Here is a 24,364-nt window from a genome sequence, read left to right as displayed (position 1 = left end):
TAAAACTATGATTTAATTTTCTCAGAGATACCCATGTTAAAATGCTTAAACCCACATCCTGAAGCTACTACAGACGAGGCAATGAGATTTTTCTTTAGACCCACTTTGTCACTAGATATGGCTTATGCACATAGAAATAACTTAACCTGTGCTTTAGAAGGAGTAGAAAATATAATTGTAGATTCATATAGATAGATGTAGCAACACACTGACTAAAAATACAAATCATGCAGTGAAATGTTCTTGGGCACCCCAAGAAGAAGAGCACAGTATAGTAAGGAACATAGCTGCTTTAGCTTTAGACTGGCAACATAAAGAGAAAGTGTGTATACATGTGAAAAGATATTATACTACTATACATTTTCTGGGTACTAGTGAGTGTGAACATTAGTTTGAAATCTTTAAAAACAGGGGATGATTTTTAGCAGGAGTAGCTCTTGTGTCCCAGAGTGTGTTATGTTTGTAAAAGGAATGGTTTTTGTAGGTTACCTAAAAGATGGTATGGAACTGGTCATGTATGAATAGTTTTGTCAAAAAGTTTGTTTATGTGGAACATGCTGAAGATGAAATCAAAGAGCAGCATGAAAGAATGAAAAGAAGTCGAAGTGCAAGTGAGGTAGTGGGAGATTTTTTTTGTTGCTTTAATCCATCTATGGGAGTAGTATTTCATTGTCATAAAATTAGAAAAACATTCTGCAGTTGACAATTTAGCTACAAACACAGCTGGAGAATTCCTAGCTATTAATACTGAAATGATTTCCATCCATTCGATGGTAATGCAAAATTGACTTGCTTTAGACGTTCTGCTCGCGAAAGAGGGAGGAGCCTGTCAGTTGCTGAAGGTTCAACAATGTTGCACCTTATACCATAAATAAGTAAACACTTAAAGGGTTACACCAATAATATTACTGATTTAGACAAAGACCTGAAAAGGCTTAGAACTGATGGTGCCTGGGAAACAATAACCAAATGATTGTCTGCTGTTAGCAAATGGCTGAGAGATCTAGGAAGTGGAATATTGGTAATAATGAGACATGTTGTCTTGTTTCTGGTCCAGGGAGGACCTGGCCTGGCAGTTGGGACTTGACTATTCCCATGAGGCACAGGGTCAAGATTGATTTGCATATGGCTGGGTCTAAACTGGGGTGCAATGGTGAGCAAAACAAGATGGATTAAACCCAGATCTGTGACTGGGGTGAATATTTGCATTCTTCAGAATGCAGTCCATCACATTTTCCACTAGAGTTCTTTATAAAAATTGCAACTCCTACTTCCTATACATTTTTTTTTACATGAAAACGTATATGGTCAATTTAAAAGTATGTACTTTCAAATGCAGCAATCTGCTATATCTCTTGTGGATCTAGTTTGTGCAATCATCTATACCAACTAATTGCTTGACTCATGTACTAGCAGTATTGCACTTGCATAAATCTGAAAACGAATATCAAAATATATATGTGCACTTTGAATTTTCAACTGCAATGCCTAACTTGATTTATTCCTTAGGCCTATTATTCTTCATGGTAAATGTATAATTTTCTAATTCAGCACTCTTCATGTACACATGGATTCCTACGAGGGAGTTGATACAATTTACGAATCCCTTAATGAATACCACTGTGTGATTCAAACTCTGGTGCAGCACACTGCAAGCTTTGCTGAATGAATGGCTCTTTATGGACTAACCTGAGTGCCCAGGATGAACAACCGATGATTTGTTTGGAAAAGTATGTCGCTGTTGCCACCTTTGCAACATGTATGCGTAAAATGACTGCACAGTATTGTATGTTAGTGGAGTGGTTATTGATGACACCTCCGGACTTGTGGAACTATATGGCCTTTTTTTTCAAGGAGGAGTAGGCTTTTGTGGGCTTTATCCTTTATAGAGCAGTTGATGATGGAGTTATCCTCGAATGACCAGCTGCTTAAACACTACTTCTGCAGTACTGACTTCCCCTTTGACTCTTTTGCCACTTTCTGCCCATGGACTCAAGCTGGCGGGCTTGCTAGCTAAACCCATACTTGCTTTACTTGCCTTTTTACTGAACTCTATGCGGATGCCAAAAGAACTTCTGAGAATGTTCTTCTGGCCGTGCTGGTCGTAGGAACTCTTAGCTGAAATAGGCTCTCTGGACTCTTCAGCTGAAATAATCATCCAAAATGTCCTACTAGTGGATCTTCTTAAAGTCCTTGCTCTGAACTTGTAAGTTTATTGTTGACTATGTATTGATGTGTAGTCTTAGACTATTTCTGAGGCTCATGATTGAGCTGATCGAGTTTTTGATTTAATGACCTAACTTGCTAATACAATATCTAACTGAAATTCAGATTTGTCTGATTCTTTTTAAATGTATTAATGTTTTTCCACAGAAGCTGTGCATACTCAAGCTAAATTTCTAATGTATGGTAAGGATAGTCACAGATTATTTTCAGAATAACTGTTGCTATTCTATACAGCGGTAGCAGAGTTACTCGTTTCCATGATTTTAACCGGACTAAACTTCTTCAGGAGGTTTGGACTTCCAGTACTTGTCCTTTATCTCTATAGCATGGTCCTAAGGGTGGTGTATTTGAACCTAATTACAAATCTGCAAATCGGCAACTAAATGATTGCCATCGTTGAGTAGCCAACAGCTGACACCTTAGTGTCCCTCTCCCCTCTATGCGATGAGCAAGGTCCCTTGGAGGACTATCCTGGATAGGTTGTAAGACATCCCAGTATGTGTAAAATAAAAATAGGGCTCGAAATTGCCGCAGGATCAACATTGACTCTGTGCGCTTCACTTGAAGAGAGCAAAAGTCAAAGCAGGAAAGAGATGGCTGTACAAATGTTTTACTGCTGAAGAAGCAGCTTTTTTAATTGTAAAACAAGCAAAGGCAGCTTTTCTGTCTCAAGGTGCAGTTACAATAAAACACCATGTAGCATTTTATAAGAGCTCCATCTGTAAATCTAAAGGGGTATATAATTCTGCTCACAATGCATCTAAGGCATTTTTCAACATTTGTCTAGAGCTCCAGTGTCCTTTTGACACTTAAAGTCATCACTCCAAGTTTGCAATTATGTGATTTTTTTCTACAAAAAAAGATAATAACATGGGTCTCTTGGACCCTTTGGGTAATCCGATGTTTGACCCCCTCCTAATCAAACATCCTTTATCACCAGATTGGACCCCCTCCCAACATGTGGGAGACTATCTTACATTCTGGCTTAAAAAGGAGATTCCACAAGATGTAAGAGCTAGATTATGCTCCGAATGCCCTAGACCCTCATTACCAAACAAAATTGTGGCTACCCCCGAACTCGACCCAAAGGTTGTAGCCTTTATCTCAAAGACCTCTAGAGATCCAAGAAAAGGCATTGACAAAGGCTTGAGATCTTGTCAAGACCGCCTCCTTGATACGGTGGGTCCTATTACTAAAGTTTTTGAAATGGCGGAATCAGCTTACCTGGAGGATCGCCAAGTAGACCCCAAGGAACTCAGGGATTGGGTTCAGAGGGCCATTTGTTTAATTGGTAACGACAACACTGCATTGTCTATAGAAAGAAAAAAAGGGATCCTCTTTAAAATAGATCCCAAACTAATTGAATTGGCAAAAAGTAATGGAGGGTAAAATACACAGGGTTTCCTTTTCAGAGACGAATTCATAAAAGACATGGCCAGATATGTTGGAGCGTTCCGCTCAATTCAAAAATCCCCAAAAGACATCAAAAAAGTCTTTCAAGATCGTGTTTTTACATGGGCAGAGAGAATGCGGGGTCGTTTCTCCGGCCGTGGAAACTCAAACATAAGACCCTTTATCTCCCGCGGAGGAGGAAGATGCACCAATAATTCGAACTTCAGCCAATTCTACCCGCAGAGACAAAGAAACCGCGGACGCAACTTTAGAGAAGACAACGTTCATTTTCTGCAGGTAAGAACCTTGTCAGACCCTTTAGATACCCCTCCGAAAGTAGGGGGGAGACTACTCCAATTCGCTGGGAACTGGAATCTAATAAGAAAGTGTGGCTCAGGGGTTAGAGGCGGCAGACCCGGAAGCTGAGATCGGCCCTGGACCAGGGTTCAATTCCCCGCCTCGGCGGGTCTTGGGCTCAAAAATTCCATGGACTCGATAATTCTCCATCCGGTGCCTTCTCGACTCATGGGTTCGCACTCTGCGACTCTGGGCAATAGCTTGCTTAATCTCCACAACGGCCCCTCGCGGCGGGATGCCTGGCTTTCACCTTGTGGATACCCTGCGAGGGTTATCTCACAGGGGAATACCAGGACGGGTTCCCTAAGCAAGCGCCGGGAAACCCACTGCGGGTAGCTGTGCGCTATATAAGCTCAAATAGACTCAAATACATTTACATAACAAAAGACCCTTGGGTTCTCAATACTGTCAGAGGTTACAAAATAGATATTATAACTACTCCCCATCAACCAAAACCTCCCCGAGAAATAGTTTTCTCTGGGAAGGACAAAGCACTAGTGTCTCAAGAGGTTCAAGAACTTCTAAAAAAAGGTACAATTATAGAGACTACTCAGATGGGTTTCTTGAGCAATATATTCCTTGTGGAAAAGAAAAACAAGGAACAAAGACCAGTCATAAATCTAAAAGAGTTAAATCAATGGGTAGTTTATCAACATTTCAAGATGGAGGGAATTCACCTCCTACGAGACATCTTAAGAAAAGGGGACTGGTTGACAACATTAGACCTGAAAGACGCTTATCTAACAATACCGATTTGGATACACCACCAAAAGTATCTACAATTCACATGGCAAGGCCATTTATATCAATTTTGCAGCCTCCCATTCGGTCTGTCTTCCTCCCCATGGTGTTTCACCAAGGTTCTTCGTCCCGTTGCCTCGTGGCTGAGCGAAAAACGAATAAGATTGATAATATATCTCGACGACATACTCATAATGGGTCAGTCGAAGAAGACCGTTGTTCTTCATACAAACCTTACAATCAATCTATTACAACACATGGGCTTTGTGATAAACTTAAAAAAGTCATGCACAATTCCGTCCCAACAAACTCAATTTTTGGGTTTTTTGGTAGACACTGTAAAGACAGAACTTCGCCTTCCGAGCGACAAAGTAAGAAAAGTAAGGAGAGAAATCAGAAAAATCCTGAAACTTAAGGAGTTTCCCCTCAGATTTCTAGCCAAATTGTTAGGCCTTCTTTCTTCTACAATTCAAGCGATCTTCCCAGACCCGCTTCATTACCGGGCACTACAAAGAGTCAAGATGCATTACTTGAGATTGAACCAATCCTTTTTTTTTTTTTATTGATTTTTGTTGCAAACAAAACAGATTATTTCATTAAATAGTATTAAATACATAGTCAAAACAGACATCAACAACCAATCCTATTCCCAACTAATCTTCCTAAATCAAGAATCAAAAACAGAACTCATATGGTGGTTAAAGAATCTGGGGGCATGGAATGGCAAAGCCGTTTTTGGGGAAGTACCAGATCTTATAATAGAGTCAGATGCAAGTTTGGAAGGATGGGGAGCCAGATGTGGAAATTTGACTACCGGGGGTCGTTGGACTCCTCAAGAGAAGATTTTACACATCAATTGCTTGGAACTACTAGCAGGTTCCTTTGAAATTCGTTCTTTTACTCAGAACTCAATGAAATGTTGTGTAACCCTTCGCATGGACAATGTATCAGCAGTAGGGGGGGTCCTCACTCGAAAGACTTAACAGACCTAGCGAAGAGCCTGTGGAGCTTTTGCTTGAACAAAGGTATTTCTATTGTGGCAGAACACATTCCCGGATTGAACAACGAAGTAGCGGACTGGTACTCGAGAAATTTTTGAGACTCCAGCAATTGGAGACTGATTCCTAACAATTCAGTCCATGTGGGGTCCCTTCAAAACAGATCTGTTTGCGGACCGTACGAATACCCATCTGAAAAACTTCTTCAGTTGGAGACCGGATCCTCAAGCTCTGAGTGTAGATGCCTTCCTTCAATATTGGAGAGGACTAGCACCTTATGCTTTTCCTCCTTTTGCAATGCTCCCTAGACTTCTCCTTCATGCTCGACGTCACAATCAAAGCATGGTAGTAATAACTCCTCTTTGGAGATCCCAAGCTTGGTTTCCCGTCATCCTAGAAATGAGCATAGGTTTTCCCATTCTGATTCCCTCTTTCAAAGAAATCCTTCTGGAACCAGAGGGTCATATCCATCCACTAGTGGAACAGGGACTTCTACCTCTGATGGTATGGAGGATTTCCGGCGACAATGGCGAATCCCTCGGCTTTCGTCTAATGCTTTCAGACTCATTTCTGAATCCTGGGCATCAGGAACAAGGACAGCATATAGATTGGCATGGAATAAATGGGTTCGCTGGTGCGTTCAACGATGTTACGATCCCATTTCAACTGATTTAGTTAATGTTAATAATTACCTTTCTATCTTATAGAACCGTAAACGTTTACAGATCTGCAATATCAGCCGGTCATTCTTTAATTAACAGAATTTCTGTGGGACAGAACCTTTTAACTTAGAAAATAATGAGAACTATGAGGGTTATAAACCCTCCTGGTCCAAAGTATACTACTCTGTGGGGTGTTACCCTTATTCTTCGAATCTTATCTTCATGGGGAGATAATTCTCCTCTTTCCCTTAAACATATTTCCTTTAAACTTACTGTTTTATTATGCTTAGTTTCTTTTAGAAGAACTTCAGATGTTAAAGCTTTAGATATCTCAAGTAGAGCCTTTCAACCTGAAGGAGTTTGTTTTTTCCTTAAAAAGAGAACTAAAACGCTATCTTCATCTATTTTCTATCCCTATTTTAATGGAAATAGTAGACTTTGTGTAGTTGAGTGTTTAAAAGAATATGAAAAAAGAGCCAGAGTTTTAAGAATAAATGAATCTCAATTACTAATCTCTTACAGATCTCCTCATAAAGGAGTCTCTTCTCCAACTTTAGCCAGATGGGTAAAAAATGTCATAAATGAAAGTGGTGTGGATGTCTCAATTTTTGGTTCTCACCCTATTAGAGGTGCTTCTGCATCAAAAGCTTACTGTCTTGGTGGAGGATTACAAGATATCCTTAGAGCTGCAGATTGGTCAAATGATAGTATGTTTAAAGCTTGTTACTTCAAACCAATCAATAATGTGTTTGATAATGTTCTTAATGCACTTTAAACTTGCTTAATATGGCCTCCGTGTCGTGCCATACAAGTTTGATTTTTCACAGCCTGCTGGGCAGAAAATCTGGATTTTATTAAGGACACAGAGGCTAATATTATCCCTCCTCTTGTATTGTATCCCACCCTACTCTTTTATGTCATATTATGATATTTTACTTTTTCTTTCAGAATAAAAGTGATTCTTCTCTTCTGGAAGATCGTATTTGGAAGTTCTTGGTCCTCCAGTTATTTTGAATCTTATACTTATGTTCTTCATGATGATCTTTCTTCGCAGTTTTCTTGGACAAAGAAGGATGAGAGATAGTCTACAAGGAACTTTATACCTCTTTAGAATGTTCATTGAAGTACCATGTTCTTCAATTGTTGCTACTGAGCTGTAGTAATAAAGGAGATTTGCATAATATTAGCCTCTGTGTCCTTAATAAAATCCAGATTTTCTGCCCAGCAGGCTGTGAAAAATCTAAATTTTTTCTACAAAAAAAGTAGTAAATAGCGTTGCAAGCTGATTCACCTTTCAGGAAAGTAGTGACAATGTGGCTGATCTAGACTCGATGTTTGCATTTATTTCTTTTGAGTTTTGGAGTGAGTCTCAATACCACAGGCGCTTTATTCATTGGCTAGGTGTAGGTTTCCTACTGTACTTCTTTCTTTTGTCAAGATACTGGTTTCCCTGACACTCATGAACAGTTTCAACCATGTTTGAGTACCTTGGCTATCATAATAATGTCTGCGGTAGTTGCTGCCTGGGAATTCATCCTTCTGCCAGAAGTAGATGCTATCAGGAGGACAGCAGACATTGGAAATGTTGCTGCATCTATTGTATTTGGACTGTCATGTGTACTCAACACCATTGACCATGCCATCAACCTGCGTCACCTACTGAGCTAGATTCGTCAATTAAGACCTTTTGATGACATCATACTCATGAGATTATGTTCTCGCCTTTCGATTTGGCACCCCCAAACAATGGGGGGGTCCTCCTTTGGCAATATTATTTATGTTCTGTATCAAAAGCCTCTTGCAAACCATGATACTTTGCTTAGAATGCTGTTTATTTATGATTCCTACATCCTTCTTCAGATGGTTAGTGGTGGCCTGTACCCTGAAAAAATACAGGCTGCCTCTTTACCTGTGGTGGGAGGGGGAATGGTCACAATAAGGAAGCAGATATGCTTTTGGGGTGTGTCAGTGCAAGCTCTTTGGTCACTAATATTTTGACAAACATTTAGTACACTTCAAAGTGCTCCATAAAACTTGAAAATGCTACGTTCTGGTTTCTGCAAAATGTGCTGATTCGCTGTATTAGTATGTGCAAAATTAGCCCAAGTGCTAATTTTGCAAACATAAGAACCAGAACTATGGTGTGTATTTTTTTATAGGAAATTGTGTGTCTGACCTGCGGATTCACCCATAGTGTTTATTTATTTACAGATAGCTAATTTCTAATGTCGTTTAACGCATCAATTGTATAGAAGTCTAAAGGAGCATATAAATGTTTTCTGTAACAGGGCCTGATCAAGTTAGTCTTGGATGTGTTAATTTAAGACGTGGACTATGTCATAATGCTGGGCTGACTAGGGTTTTAACCCTTTCGATGCTCATGACGAGCTCAGCTCGTCATGATGCACAGTTGAGCTGTGCTGATGACGAGCTGAGCTCGTCATGACACCAGCAAAATGGCAATTATCAGCACAGGAGGGGGAAAACGCCTAGCAGCCAAGGTGTTAAATAGTTGAATGGCTGGATCAGCAGTAAACTACCCCCTTTGATTCCAGTAAACCATTGTTTTTCTCTGGAACTTAAAAAATGTTGCTACTTTGGCTTGAAATGTAGCAGCCTCTGTTGACATCTCTTTTTTTGTTTTTGAAAGCTTTATTGAAGGAAATGACATGAAACTACAATGTGATATCAGCAGATAAAATGAAATGCAGAGCAAAACATGTCGAAAAAAACAAAAATCTACTGATGACAATACTAAGAAACCAAGCATTTTCTGGGTTTTCTGAAGGGAAAGGAAAGGAAGGGGGAAGGGAAAGGAGGGAATAGAAACCATGTTAAAACAAAACAATGCTTATATAAAATTATCGGCAGGCAAGACAATTGCACAATGAGTAAGAAAAATTACACAATGTCTGAAAAACGTTATATTATAATTAAAACTATGAACTGTAGTAAATAAAACAAGTAGGAGAGACTAAAGTAAAAATACTTCAGAGAGGCTTAAAATTTTCTTAGGTGAGAAAAGTGTACCTCTGGTTAGCGGAATGATCTAAGTATGTGGTAAGGGGCAACCAATAAAGTTCAACCTTATGAGAGGGTTTACAGGAGGAGGCAAATGCAACATCGAGTCTATGGAAATGACATAGTGAATTCCACCAACAACGTATGTAAACTTTGGTAAGAGACTTCCAATAAGAGGTAATATGTTGAAACGCGAGAGCAAGCATGAGGTCAAAAAGACCAAGTGAGTGTGAAGAGAGATTTAAAGAGTCTGAGAGACTCCCCATAAACAGTAGGGTATTGGAGTAAGGAACAGAGAGCGTAAAAATGCGAGAAATGTAAGTCCAGACTTGCTTCCAGAATGCAGCTACTCAAGGACAGAAAAAGAAAAGGTGAAGGAGATCAGCGTTAGGTGTATCACATGTCCAGCAGTTAGAGTTAGAAGAAGAAGTAAAGCGAGAAAGAGAAAGAGGAGAAAGATGAAGTCTATGATATAGAAAAAATAAAGATTGAGTAAGGGAAGCGGAACGAGAGGTTTTCAGGGTTTTGGACCATAGTTTATCCCAGAGAGGAACAGGCCATGAGCACCCCAAATCTTTTTCCCAAGAATTCTCCAATTTAGTTTTGCCATGCTCAGGGTTAGGGGCAGAGAAGAATCGGTAAATAAGAGAAGCTTTAGGAAGAGTGGCAAGTATCACGAGACGAGGAGAAGGAGGGAAAGGCGAACTTAAAGAAGGAAGAGAATAATAACAGTCAAGAATCATTTCCATAAGAATATGATATTTCTGAGTAAAAGAACCAGGGCAATGAAATAGCGCTTGAAATTGGGGGAAGGAGCAAGGCGAAGTACCATCGAAGAGTTGATTAACCCAAATAATATCTTTTGATCTCCAAGAGGTCCCAGCAATAGGTCTGTTATTCAACAAAATAAGCAAATTATACCAAATGGCGTGAAAAAGATTCACGAGAAGTAGACAATGGGGAAAGAAAAGGTTTCAGGAGAGAAGTGTGCTTAAACAAAGGGGGAATAGTATGGGGGGATTTGATAGTAAAATGAGATGAGTCCTGAAATGAAAAGGGCAGTAATAAGGAATGTTCAATGTGGAGCCAGAGAGGGGAAGAGGAGATTGCTCTGATGACAGCCATCTAGAAGCCTGACGTAAAGAAAAGGATTTATGGTATAAAAGGAAATCAGGAAAGTTGACACCCCCATTCGATTTGACCTTACAGGGAGCTAACAAAGAAATCCTAGCTTTTTTGTGTTTCCAAAGAAATTTGGACAAAGCCGAATCAATACTATTGAAATAGAGAACAGGAATATGAACAGGAAGCATAGAGAGCATATAAATAAGAATTGGGGCATTCGTCATTTTAATAGAGTCAAGACGACCCCACCAAGAGAGAAAGAGAGCCTCTGTTGACATCTCTAAAGTAACCACAGAACACTATACATTAACACAATAAACCACAAAGAACAAAACACATACAAAATAAAGCACTAAACAACACAAAAGCAAATCTACAATACAGCACAATAAGACTGAGCAGCCACTCCCGAACAGAAAAACACAACAGTACCTAACCAACACTATTGCAATTTTGTGGTATTGTATTGTTTGTGTTATTGCATTGTGTTGTTTTGCTCTGCTGTTGTGTGGTTACGTTGGGGTTTTGTGTTTTCATTGTTTTGCAGGTTTTTTGCATTAGATGCTACACTGCATTGTGGCATCGGTTTGTTGTTGTGTTATTGTTGCCATGTGTTATTATAGGGAAACATCCGTTACAACGCGGATGTTTCAACGCGGTGCTGTTACGACGCGTCCGTAACAACGCAAGTCGTTACCACGACTTGCGCTGGAGGGCGGTAGAAGATTAAAAATAGTAAATTTACTATTCCAACACCTTCCCTAGTGTCCACGGGGACTGGTGTTAGAATAGTAAATTATACTATTCGATATCGGCGCCCCAACGCAAGTTGTGGTAACGACTTGCGTTGTAAGGGACGCGTTGTAACAGCACGCGTTGTGACGGTACGCGTTGTACCATCACCCATCCGTTATTATACTGTGTTGAATTATATAGCTCTTATTGTGGTGTGTTAATGTAACATTGTGTTGCTGTTCCTCATCTGCAGTCTCTTTACGTAAATATGTGTAAATATGTTTGTCATGCATTACTACTAAAATGGTCAGCTACCTTCTTCTTTGCTGGGTTGTCACTCATTTTTATGGTCTTTTGTATTGCTTTCACTAAGGTGGTGTCAGATGCAGAAGGTTGCACTTTTTGTGATTCACAGCTACCTTTTGACAACAATGGAGGAGTACCCCCTAGATGCAAAATATACAATCGAGGAATTTCCTCTGTATATGGAGCATAAGGCTCAGGTTAGCACTAGTTTGCCCCAACCCTTAACAGGACAGTAGTTGTCCTTTTGAGAAGACCCCTCACTCACCAACCTGGTTGGTGACATGCTTCATCATTGGGGTCCCACCTAGGCATGGGCGGAAAATCCGTTCCGCTCGCGGATTTTGCGGATTTTCGGGAAATCCGCAATCCGCGAGATTTGCGAATTTCCTGCAAAATCCGCAAATCCGCGAGCAGCGGATTTTGCTCGCACTGCTCGCACTGTTCGCGTGAGTTCGCGCCCCGCGAATAAGTGCGAAATTGCAGAAATACGATCTAAGCAAAACTGAAAGTAACTACTTACCAGGTTCAAAAGTTCAGGCACATCATTAGTAGCCATTTCCTGTAGTGCTTCCTGAGGGGCCCCTCCAGAGTTCAGTTGCCAGTTGAAACTATTATGTGACCCTGCTCTGAACCTCAGAATAGTTACACATATGCCACAAAGGTCATGAATTACAGCTAAGGGAGACAAGCAGGAGCCAGGCTGGAAGTTAAAATCCATTAATCAGCCCCTAATTCATTATTGTCAGTTGGGGCAGGGCAGGTGTTGTAACTAATTTTGCAACAATGAAAGCACTTAGCAAGTGCAAAAGATCACTAATCAGGGCGCACTAAGGAAGCAGGTGCCAGCTAAAAAAATATTCTGTGACACATTAATCAGCCCCAAATTAATTCAGGTCACTTGAGGCAGGGAAGGTGTGCTTTGCTTTGCCGAAAATAATGTACACTGGACAACCAGAGGGTGTGGTGATGAAACAGAGGGTGGCATGGGTGGGCCAGAGGGTGGCATGAGTAGTCAGAGAGTGGCAGTGGTGACAGAGAGTGGCAGTGATGAAGAAGAGTGTCCCAAACAGGTTGGACACGTAGAAACAACAAGTTCGCAAAACTTGCGACCCGACAGGTAAGTTCGCAAATTGCGAAATTGTAAAAACCCTCGCGAACTGGCAGAAACACGGGCGAACACAAAAAAAAAAAATCCGCAAATTCGCGGGAATTCGCGGATTTTGCGGATTGCGAGTTCGCAAATCCGCAAATTCGCGGATTGCCAATCCGCAAAATCCGCTCATGCCTAGTCCCACCCCATAGGCCGAGTGCCCATAGGGTGTGCTACGACACCTGTTTACAGTGGAGCGGGTTTCTTGTTTTTTTTATATGTGCAAAAAGTAATAGTGAAAAGTGTGTTAAAAAGGGCCAAGACTACTCACATCAAGACTTTATTCTTGAGTGCTTGATCCCTGTTAAAAAAATGTGGCACCAGTGCCTAATTAGGAAGGCTTTGGTGTCTCGAGAAGTGTGGTAAATCTAAAAATAGCATAGTGTGCTATGTGAATTAGTTAAAAGTAGGTCTACATGTTTCAACCATTTTCAAAATTGTTAGGTTTTCGTCAGGACCGTGTGTTTTTGAGAGGGGTGGTACGCACACGCTAAGGCGCGCCCTGCCCTCGTTCAAATCAAGACCACAAATTGTGGTCTAATGTAAAAGTGTGTTTAATCCTGGTTCAGGAGAAAAAACCTGTAAGAGAAAAACATATAGGGTTGGGTTCACGTACTGGGGAGGACAAAACAAGGGTAGACACTTACTAAATAGTGCACTTGGTGGTTTCTCCAGGACTAAGGTGAGAATATAACACCTCATGATCAGGTCGTACCCGTGGTCTGTCTATAGTACAAGACAGCGGTGCTCAGGCGGTATTTACCGCAGCGAGGATGTGCTAAACGAAACTAGTTCGTATGCTAGTTGTAGATGTGCTAAACGAAACTAGTTCGTATGCTAGTAGTTGAGATCGGTGAAAAGGGGGAGGGAGGTGTGGGAGAGCGATCGCCACCACTCACGCGGCATCACACAACACGCCCAGGCACTACTGGAGGTGATCGGTAGATATGAGCTTGTGCCTCAAAAAAAGCGGGTCGCTTTTGTGAGAAATACAGTTTGTGAAATTACAACGTTGCTTACACTTGAAGCGGTAAATTAGTGCTTCATGGGCATCGAGTGTTCCAAGACGGCAAGTATCCGTCACCTGTAAATTGCAATAGATGAGAAGCGCACATACAATTAAAATGTCGCCTTTCATTAAGAGCATATGGGTCAGGGATGCAAGACATACATCGTACATCTGGTCACAGAGTACTTACTTGCGGCTTCTGCTCGTCTTTCCTACAAACCTACTTGGTTCTCACTCGGAAATGCCCCGTGGAGTGTTCCGATGCGGCAGCCACGCCAAGAAGTAAACGCTTCGCTACTTCCTGGTTGGGCGTGGCCTCGAACGGAGGCTCCCGGTGGGCCAATCCGAGCGAAGCTCAGGGGCGGTATCCGCTGACGCTTCGTCTGACGTACCGGTCATGTGGGTAATTTTGACGCGGTTGTCAGGGCAACCGCATAGCGGACGAGGCTGAAGTGATGCCGCGTCCCAGCTGAAAAGAAAGAGTTTGAACAAGGGAGACCGACTCTGGTCTTGACTTTTAATAAACAAAAGGAAAAGACTATTAAGCTTGAAAAGGAGTGTGTTTATAAAATGTAAGCTAGGCAAACCGAATGGTGGTCGTAGAATTTGGAGTCTAGATACATAGGTCTAGATGTTGTTTTTAAAAACTGTGAACAGGGCAGGAGTGAACTAGTTCATAATGTTAACTCAGGGGGTTAACTTGAGAGTCACTCAGGGACATATAGTTGGACATATATTAGTGTCTGAATTCTCACAGCAGGCATTGTCATTCAGAAACCATCCTCCATAGAACAGGGTTTGATGAAAGAAATTTAGCCCATTACTGTGTGCCATGGAATATTGTCGTTTAGACCAGCCGTATGTGTTGCCAATCTATAAACCCACCTTTGTTCCTTTTCAAAAAGGCGTTGGTTTAAATTGGCTCCTGATTTTACTTGCTCAATTATAGTCCATTGTATTTCATCAGGATTATGCCCCACTGATAAGTAGTGTTCAGTAAGTTTGGTATTAGCCTTTTTGCACCTGATGGTGCTTCTGTTCTCACCAATACGTGTTTTTATTTTTCTGCTAGTCATCCCCACGTAGCGTAGGTTGCAGGGGCAAGTTAGTAAATATACCACATTTTCACTATTGCAGTTTGTATGCCCTCTGATCGTCCAGGTTTTGTTTGGCTCCAGTTGTAGAGTTTTGGTATTCTTAGTGAAAGGGCATACGCTACAATTGCCACATTTATAGTGGCCAGTCACATTAGGTAGCCCCCACGCATTGAGAACTGACTCATTTTCCACCGTGGTTTCTCTGGGTCTAGTGTTCACCACCGCATCTCTGATGCTTCTTGCTCTTTTGTATGAGAACAGGGGCTTTTCCCATCTCAGGTTGCCGGTATTCAGGATACTCCAGTGTTTCCCTATTATTTTTGTTACATCGTTGGAGATGGTATTGTATGTGGTGACACATGTTAAAGGGGTTTCCTCCATTGTCCTAGTTGGATCCTCCAAAAGAACAGCTCGGAGTTGATTACGGGCTCGTTTTTGACTTTTATTCAGGATCTTCTCGGGGTATCCCCGATTTTTCAGTTTAATTGTAAGGTCTTGAGCCTGTTGTTTGTAATTATCCAGCTCGCTGCTATTTCTGCGCAGCCGTAGGTATTGTCCGTATGGTAAGTTTTCCCGCAGTGGTCTCGGACGGAAGCTCTCAAACCGGAGTAGATTATTTTTTGCAGTCGGTTTATGATGAGTGACAGTTGACAGTTTTCCATTGGCTTTTGTTATGGTGAGATCCAGGAAGACCAAGGAGTTATGGTCCTTTACATAGGTGAATTTCAGATGATCATCCAATGTGTTGATCCAGTTGAAGAAGGATACTAAGGTATCTTCACTGCCTTTCCAAATGGTGAGCACGTCGTCTATATATCTTCTCCAAAGTAAGATATTAGAGCTGTAAGGATTATGCTGGTTTAGAATGAATTTTTCTTCGAAATCGTGTACATACAGGCCTGCTCGACGATCGCGATCGCTCTCCCACACCTCCCTCTCCCTTTTCACCGATCTCAACTACTAGCATACGAACTAGTTTCGTTTAGCACATCTACAACTAGCATACAAACTAGTTTCGTTTAGCACATCCTCGCTGCGGTAAATACCGCCTGAGCACCGCTGTCTTGTACTATAGACAGACCACGGGTACGACCTGATCATGAGGTGTTATATTCTCACCTTAGTCCTGGTGAAACCACCAAGTGCACTATTTATTAAGTGTCTACCCTTGTTTTGTCCTCCCCAGTACGTGAACCCAACCCTATATGTTTTTCTCTTACAGGTATTTTCTCCTGAACCAGGATTAAACACACTTTTACATTAGACCACAATTTGTGGTCTTGATTTGAACGAGGGCAGGGCGCGCCTTAGCGTGTGCGTACCACCCCGCTCAAAAACACACGGTCCTGACGAAAACCTAACAATTTTGAAAATGGTTGAAACATGTAGACCTACTTTTAACTAATTCACATAGCACACTACGCTATTTTTAGATTTACCACACTTCTCGAGACACCAAAGCCTTCCTAATAAGGCACTGGTGCCACATTTTTTTTAACAGGGATCAAGCACTCAAGAATAAAGTCTTGATGTGAGTAGTCTTGGCCCTTTTTAACACACTTTTCACTATTACTTTTTGCACATATAAAAAAAACAAGAAACCCGCTCCACTGTAACCAGGTGTCGCAGCACACCCTATGGGCACTCGGCCTATGGGGTGGGACCCCAATGATGAAGCATGTCACCAACCAGGTTGGCGAGTGAGGGGTCTTCTCAAAAGGACAACTACTGTCCTGTTAAGGGTTGGGGCAAACTATTGCTAACCTGAGCCTTATGCTCCATATACAGAGGAAATTCCTCGATTGTATATTTTGCATCTAGGGGGTACTCCTCCATTGTTGTCAAAATCTATTCCTGGGGACCAGGAGTTCCCACTACACATAGTCTGTGCAATCTCCCTTACTCTCTCCTTTGATTTACACATTCACAGCTACCTGCCTGATGGGACACCATGAGTCTCCTGGCAGGGTGGCCTCTTCAAAATAGTGCAACCATCTATGAAGACTGAAAGATGTGCCTGGCAGAGGCTGGGAAGAAGCTGCAGTACAAGAGGGCCCTGCACAAAGCAGCTCTAGAAATACATCACCTTGAAATGCTGATAGGCAATGTGGAGACCTGCAGTATAAAAACCCTGCATGTGTAAGTAAAACCATGCTGTGGGCATATGATGGGAATTTGCCCTTGCTGTTTATTCCTTCACTTACACCTACATCAAGATTTGCACATATTGTCACAACAGGGGATAAAGTCAGGGAGAGGGTGTATGTTTGACCCAAATTCAAAGTTGGTGACCCAAGATTGCAATGCAGTAATACTTGTCCCAAAGGCTATTAATTTTCTGCCATAGTATATTTTGGTGAATAGGCCATAGGAGTGGACACTGGCTACCCACACTACCCGAGGCAATATCCTGTCCAAGTGCTTGGTTACTACAAACGTACTAAAGGTTTTAGATTGATTCTAAATACTCTCAAAGTTAACCAAAAACTCGAGACGAAGGCATACGTTGAAAACGTGATTGCTTCGGGTTTTCTGCTTCCCTTTACAGGTCATAGTGTGTTTCTGTTTTCCTTACTGCTACTTCAAGTTAAGGAAGCTTGCCATATGAGAATGGATGAAGCCGAACATCAGGACGAGTTCATGGACCATGTTAACACCGACCCAATGGAACGAATCCCAAATTGTTTCAAGTAAGAGCCAACATAACCTTGTATCCCGTTTGTATTTTTTTTTTTAACTGAGAAGGTCTTTATATAATGAAATCACATTATCCTTTTTGCTCTTGAGTTATGAGCCCAGCTGGCTTAATTCAGACAGAGTGCAGGGAAACAATGCCTCGTGGTGATTGCCAAATTGGACTCTCAGCTCTCATAGAAGCGAATAACCTTGTACTTTTTGATTCTGCATATGAAATCGAAGCAGACATAATATTATACGTTTTTCTTGGAAACCCCCTTATTGACCTTGAGTGAAGGCACGATTCAAACATATGAGCAGTGAGTGCTTCTTTCCGGCTCTACCGGAAAGTGCATGCTGTTTATAAAAAGAGAGAAGTAGCCAATGTAACAAAGTAATAGTAACATTTTATTCCAATCGACTTTTTCAACAATATACAATGTAGCTCACTCGCATAGTGTTGGGTGTGCATAACAGCCACAGAATTAGGAGATTATTGTGCAGTAACAGACACGCCTAATTCGGGGCCACCCTGCCTCAGTAAACAAAGAGTTGCAAGAGTGCACACTGTGGTGTATATGCACTTACGTAAGTGGTAGCTCTGAAAGATGTACAGAAGGTCATGAATTAGTTTAGAGAAAACAAATTGACCTGCTGCCGAGGCCTGTTCAAGGAGTGATCTGGCCTGACCGACACAGATTATTAGTAGGATACCCCAGTGAATTACCTACCTTGTTTTGGGGTTCTGTCAAGATGATTTTAGAGCACTCACCACCTATATTGTGTCTATTTTTAAGCCCTTTCCCACAATTTTTATTTAATGGGAAAAAGGCTAAAAGTAGAGTGTGAAACGATTTGTTTAGGTCATGTAGCAGCAGGTGGTTTGTGACTAATATTAACGGCAGACACTATTGTTTACCATTGGGTTTTTTTCAGGTCTTAAAACTATGCATTCCTTTTGGATGCTGGAGTTACTCATTTTGTACACTTGTCTCTCCAAGGGGGCCAATAGTTAGCAATTAGTGCTTACTCCAATAGATGAAAAGGGGTAAGAAGTCAAATACACAATGACCGCAATCACGATCAATATACTAAACATAGGGTTGAGTTATATCTTTTAAAAGGACTTGATTTAGAGGATGCTTTATGGAATTAAGCCCTATAAATGTGCTCAAAAGTAATGATCTTCTACGCGCCCCCAACAAATGTCCTCTGATTTGTCAGTGCGCAAAAAGTTGCTGTGCACCCGCAAAGTGTCTCTGCGCAGGCAAAGTGTCTACACGCTGTCCTGCAAGTGATAATGGAAAGTTGGTCACTTACATTACTACCTATAGATAGCTAGTTGTATAATACTGTGATAAAAGGTGTTTGCACTAAGTATTGCCTTCTTAACTGTGGTATTTACATACTTGCAAAAACATAGTTGGTCCTGGGTCTTCCAGTTACATTGCCCCATACTGGAAACTGTTTGGTTTCGTATATATGACGTCAGGATGATAAATAAAAGGATGACCGCTGGGCTGAGTTGGGGCACAGTAACGCACAGATCCAGAGTATAGTGTATGAGTGGTGTCCTACACTACATGGTGATGAGGGCTGGGATCCCAGGTGTGGATGAGTGAGAGATCATTCGAGAAAGCCAGTGGCGAGCGCAAACACCTAAGCAAGGGTGTTGTCAGGCGGAAGTCACCCAGTCAAAAGAGAGAAGGCTTATTAACAGCAGAGGTCTACATGCGAGCCTGATGCTGGAGTCCTCTCATAATAGGGTTGCGCCCGGGGCTGTCAGCCATGGGGGAGTGAAACCACTGAGTAGAAAAGGAACAGTGTTTTGCAAGCTGCACCCAGAGGAGGCATCACCAACTTGGTAAGAGCAGCAGCTGTGAGGGAGGATATTTACTGCCAGTGGGTACAAGGTGGTGAATGAGTGAATGAGGACGCATGAGAACAGCTAATGTAACACCAGATCACAGCCAGATATGAGAAATTTGGAAGCAGAAATAAAAGAGGGACAATTCACAGGCATTAAGGGAACACGGCTCAGTAAAAAAAAATATGATAACTACTAGAAGGAAATAGCAAAGAATAGACTAGTGTTCTGATGTTGTGCAGTCAGCAATAAGGTAACTGGAAACCAAGTGAATCCATACAGGAGGTAGATTCTAGCACCAGAGTCAGTAGAGTGTGCCCCCAATGCACACACTATTCAGACAAATGTGATCAGTGACACATGCTATGGTATCAATTCTGGCTATACAACTCTTCACAGTCACACACCTAGCATTTAATCAGGCACAGAAATGGAAGCTGTGGGTGAAAATATTAGAAATATATTTTGCAGCCACTGCCATTGACGACTACCGGAAATGCCCACTGCTGCAATATTTGACAGGTTTCCTGAAGCCTACTAAAAGATGGTCCATCATTCTGGATAATACCATAAAGACTTCTTTGAGTAACCATTTTAAAGCCTTGGCTAATCCAGATTACAAAATGATCCTTCTCAGGCAAGCACTATAGGGCCCCAGAAGAGACCGAAGATTCTTTTTACTCGAGACTGAAAGAACTGGCAAGCCTCTGTACTCTGTGTGATCCATGGACTATTCATTCAGGGATGTGTGCCAGCAAAGTTAAGAGAACTGCACGAAACCAGGAAATTCAGAACAAGACATTCTAACATTAGGGTGATCCAAAGAGATGGTGAAAGCAAGGGCATTGTACATGGAATCTGCTCCCAACAATCCCATCAAAATAGTCCCAGTCAACCAAATCACCAACTCAGTCCCACCACCGAAGGGAGAAAGAAGTCCAAGACAGTGGAAACCTTGTGGATGTTATAGAGAGATGTTTCCTTGTAACCAGAGAGTTCCCAGCTTATAGTAAGAAATGTTCGGCATGTGGTAAGCTAAACAGTTCCACAAAAATATATTGATTACCAGGAATGCAAAAAGCTAATGGGCTGAGGGCGGAACACAGTCGTTCCAATAACATTGGACTAAGCTGATGTTGACATTCATGACAATGAAAGACCTGGGTCGATTTATGTGATAAATGCCATGGATTAGTCCACCAACTGGGCAAAGTCCCACCAAAATGCCAAGTCATGATAAGGGCACGGCCAGTGACTGCCATCATTGAAACAGGATTGCCAATTAATGTCATGACTCAAGACACCTATCAGTCGTGGGTCCAGTGCCCAATTCTCAAGAATATCAACGTAAAGGCATGTTTACAATAGATGTCACCCATGAGGAAAAAACAGTATATGCCAAGATAAATGTCATGCAAAAGGGACTGATATTGGAAATAAGACACTTCACACTGTGTGTTTGCACCACCAGCTGGAACACTCTGCTTGATGATTTCCAGGGTCCCTTTAGGGGGTTTAGCTGTCTTCATGGGAAAACATTACAGCTCCATATAGACAAGATTGTCTAACCCATGACACTACACCAACTATGGCCAAAACTAGAAGAAGTGCTCAGGAAACTGGATGAAGCCAATCTAATTGAGAGGGTGGGCAGCCTGGTTAGCTACCATTTTAGTGATCAGAAGGCCCAAACAGCTGGGACAAGTTAGCCTTTGTGTAGACATGTGGCTCCCTAATGTGGCAATAAAAAGGGAGATACACATCACCCCGATATGGATCATATCGTAAGTGAAGTTGCAGGCTCAAAATGATTCTTGAAAATAGTTCTATGTTTAGGAGAGCACCAGCTCTTTCTATACCCAGATTGGAGATATGTTCTTACCTTCTACACCTGTTTGGGCCTTTGCTGCTTTAACAAACTTAATTTGGGAATCTTCAGTGCTGTGGAAGTATTCCAAAACATCATTAGAGAAACTCTATCAGGACTACCTGGCATGCTGAATGTGAGTGGTGACATTTTAGTGTTTGCCTCAATGCTAGAAGAACAACAAGGATATTTCAAGGTACTTCAAAGACTCACAGACAGTAGTTTTAGACCAAGGGCCATAGACATAAGATTCGGACCCGAGAGACAGGCATGGGCTGGATTGGACTGGTCCAAGGTGTGGCAGGGAGACAACTGTAGTCACCGAAATGTCTTATTTTGCAGGCTCAGCCATGACCGCGGCATCGGCTAGGATGACATCTACCGGGTCTCCTAGAGGTTGACGGGGCAGCCAGGGCAGGTGAAATGCAGGGCAGTATTACCTATTGTCACCTGGGTACCTTGCTGAACCCTTATGACCACTGACACTTCGAGTCTTGACCTGCTTCCTAAGATGATCTCCAGTTTTCTTTGCTGGCCTTATCTCTGGACTCACACTTTGTTTCCTACCATGCCCTCTTGTGCACCTGTTGTGCCACGCGGGAACACCCATGTTCCTTGGCCCTTGCCTCTTCTGGGCTCCAGCAGCTGAGGGTGCCATGGCTCGATCAAGAGTCTGAGGTGTATTTTTTCACCTACCTCTGCAGGCTTTTGGTGATCACCATTGGCAGAATGAACAGCAGGTCAACAGTAAGGTGAGACAGTCCCGGGAGGCGGGTACTCACTGAGAAGGTGGTCGAGTGAGAGTGGGGGTTCAGGTAAAGATCAGGGGTTTTTTGGAATCCTTTTGTGTAGCATTGGGCATGGGGAGGGAGACTATTGTGGTGCAGCAGCCTCCCTCAAAGTTCTCCTGGAATTGTCAGGGATTTAAAGTGTTCTGGGTGATGGAATTGCAGGGATTTTTTTCAGGGCTGGCTTTAGCGCTGATGGCGCCCGGTGCAACAATAATTTTTGGGGCCCCCACACCCATGACAGCATCCCGGTATTCTGTCACTACCACCAGAAAAAAGCGCCTCTCACCTCTTTATTCATAAATTATTTCTAAACACAGCGCACCCCCTGAGGACAACACCCCCTCCACAGGTCAGCGCCCAGTGCCGCCGCACCAGTCACACTGCCCTAAAGCAGACCCTGAATTTTTTATAGTGGTGCTCAGACTGTGGGCAATTAAGAGCTTAGCGCTTTATGCATTGAGATTAATTTGTTTGCTGCTGTACCTTAGCTGATTTAAGAAGTTGTACTGAAAACAGTCAGACAATGGCTCTGTGCACAAATAATGAGTTGCTTGTTGGTGATTATTGTTTGCTCGCTCTGTCTTATGGGTCTCAAGGTTCACCCTATTGAGAGTCTCGGTGCTTGGAGGGGGTTATTTTGGTTCTAGAAAGTTAGGGACTTGGGGCCTCATTTATGAGGCTGTGCGTCCTTTTTACGCCGCCGGTGCGTCACTTTTTGTGACGCACCAGTGGCATAAAAAATGTGCCTTGTTGCGCCATATTTACAATGTGACGCATTTAGGTAGATGCGTCACTTTGTAAACCCCTGCGCCACATTATACCTGCACCAGGTATAATGTATGCAAGGGGGGTGTTTTGACGCAAGGAAGTGTCATGGAAGTGACGCAGTGAAATCTATAAGATTTCACTGCGCCATTTCTTGGCTGCTAGTGCGTCAAAATCTTAGCATGCTTCATGGCAGGCGTAAGACTGACGCAGGCACTAACAACATGGGACTTGCCCATGTGAAAGTACACATAGCTGGAGTTGCGTCACTTTTGTGACACACTCCAGCAATGCCTCACTTTTGCGCCTACAGATACGTCAGAAATACTGACGTATCTGTAACTCCTTGCGACATGATGCGTCATATTATAAATATGACGCATCAATCATGACGCAGGGAGTGCGCACTGAGAAGTGACGCATCGCTGCTTTCACGCAGCGATGCGTCATTTCTCATAAATGAGGCCCTTGTACCTAATTTTGGAGCTTGATATTTATTCACCAGGAAAACATTTGGGACATCACATAATCTGGAAAATGTGGGTGATGGGGTGGCTGTTTAACAGGTGAGAATTACCAACAGTTTCCTGCAACGTACAGCTATTTTTTGCTCTAATTAAGGCAGGAGCCAGCATGCCTGCAAAGCAGTTGAGGAGGAAGGCAGACATGCCGGTCATTATAGACCACCTGGATTCCATGGACTATGAACAAAAGAAGGTATTGGGTCCTAAAACTGACCAGCCTGGACCTCAACAATCGCAAAACAGAACAAAGTGGCTAGTCAGGTTCGTTTTGTAATGAGTTAGGACACACTTAGCCAGTTTGTGCTGCGTGAACCACAAGTTTTGTATTACAAAAGATTTATTTTCATTTTTAATTAAGTTTCATAGATTTGTCCATATGTCTTCAAAGGAATATCTTGTCAAAACAGTTGAATCAACAACAGACAATTATGTGCGCAATATATACATGTGTAAAGAATGTTCACAATAGATACTCAAAATTCACAGCACCAACATACAGCTTATTACATAATTGTTACATACAAAACAAATTTAAACATGGGAAACATAACACAAAAAGGGAGCATTACACAAAAGGAACCAGTCCTTAAACTTATATACCAATGGACAGGCGGAACTCAGAATGCAATGAAACTGCCTGCCTGTCTCACAAGGCCTGTGATAAAGTGTTTGCAGGATTGACAGCTAGGGCCCACGGCAGTGGTATTAATTATTCCCTGGCTGCACCCTTCTTTCTTGTCACAGGCTGGGGGTCAACGCGTTTCGAACTGTAGATAATTAAAAGGTTCTCCTCAGGACGGGGACTGGGTGAGTTCTTCACTGAAAAGAAATTAAGGAGTGGTGTCAAACTAATGGTGCGAATACATAAGTGCCCTATCTGACTGGAAAAGGAAAGATTGTTGCGATTTACCTCCAATGAACGCGCAGGGGCTGCAAGAGTGGAAATTGACTTCACATTGTGTGAATTTTCTGAAAGACAAGGTTGGTGGCGGTCAGAACTGCTCAGTTCAAAGGGTCCCCATGAATACACAGACATAGATGTTAAAATGCCAGCG

Source organism: Lissotriton vulgaris, chromosome 4_1, assembly GCF_964263255.1.
Source record: "Lissotriton vulgaris chromosome 4_1, aLisVul1.2, whole genome shotgun sequence".
NCBI lineage: Eukaryota > Metazoa > Chordata > Amphibia > Caudata > Salamandridae > Lissotriton > Lissotriton vulgaris.
Note: the sequence above shows the minus strand (reverse complement) of the source record.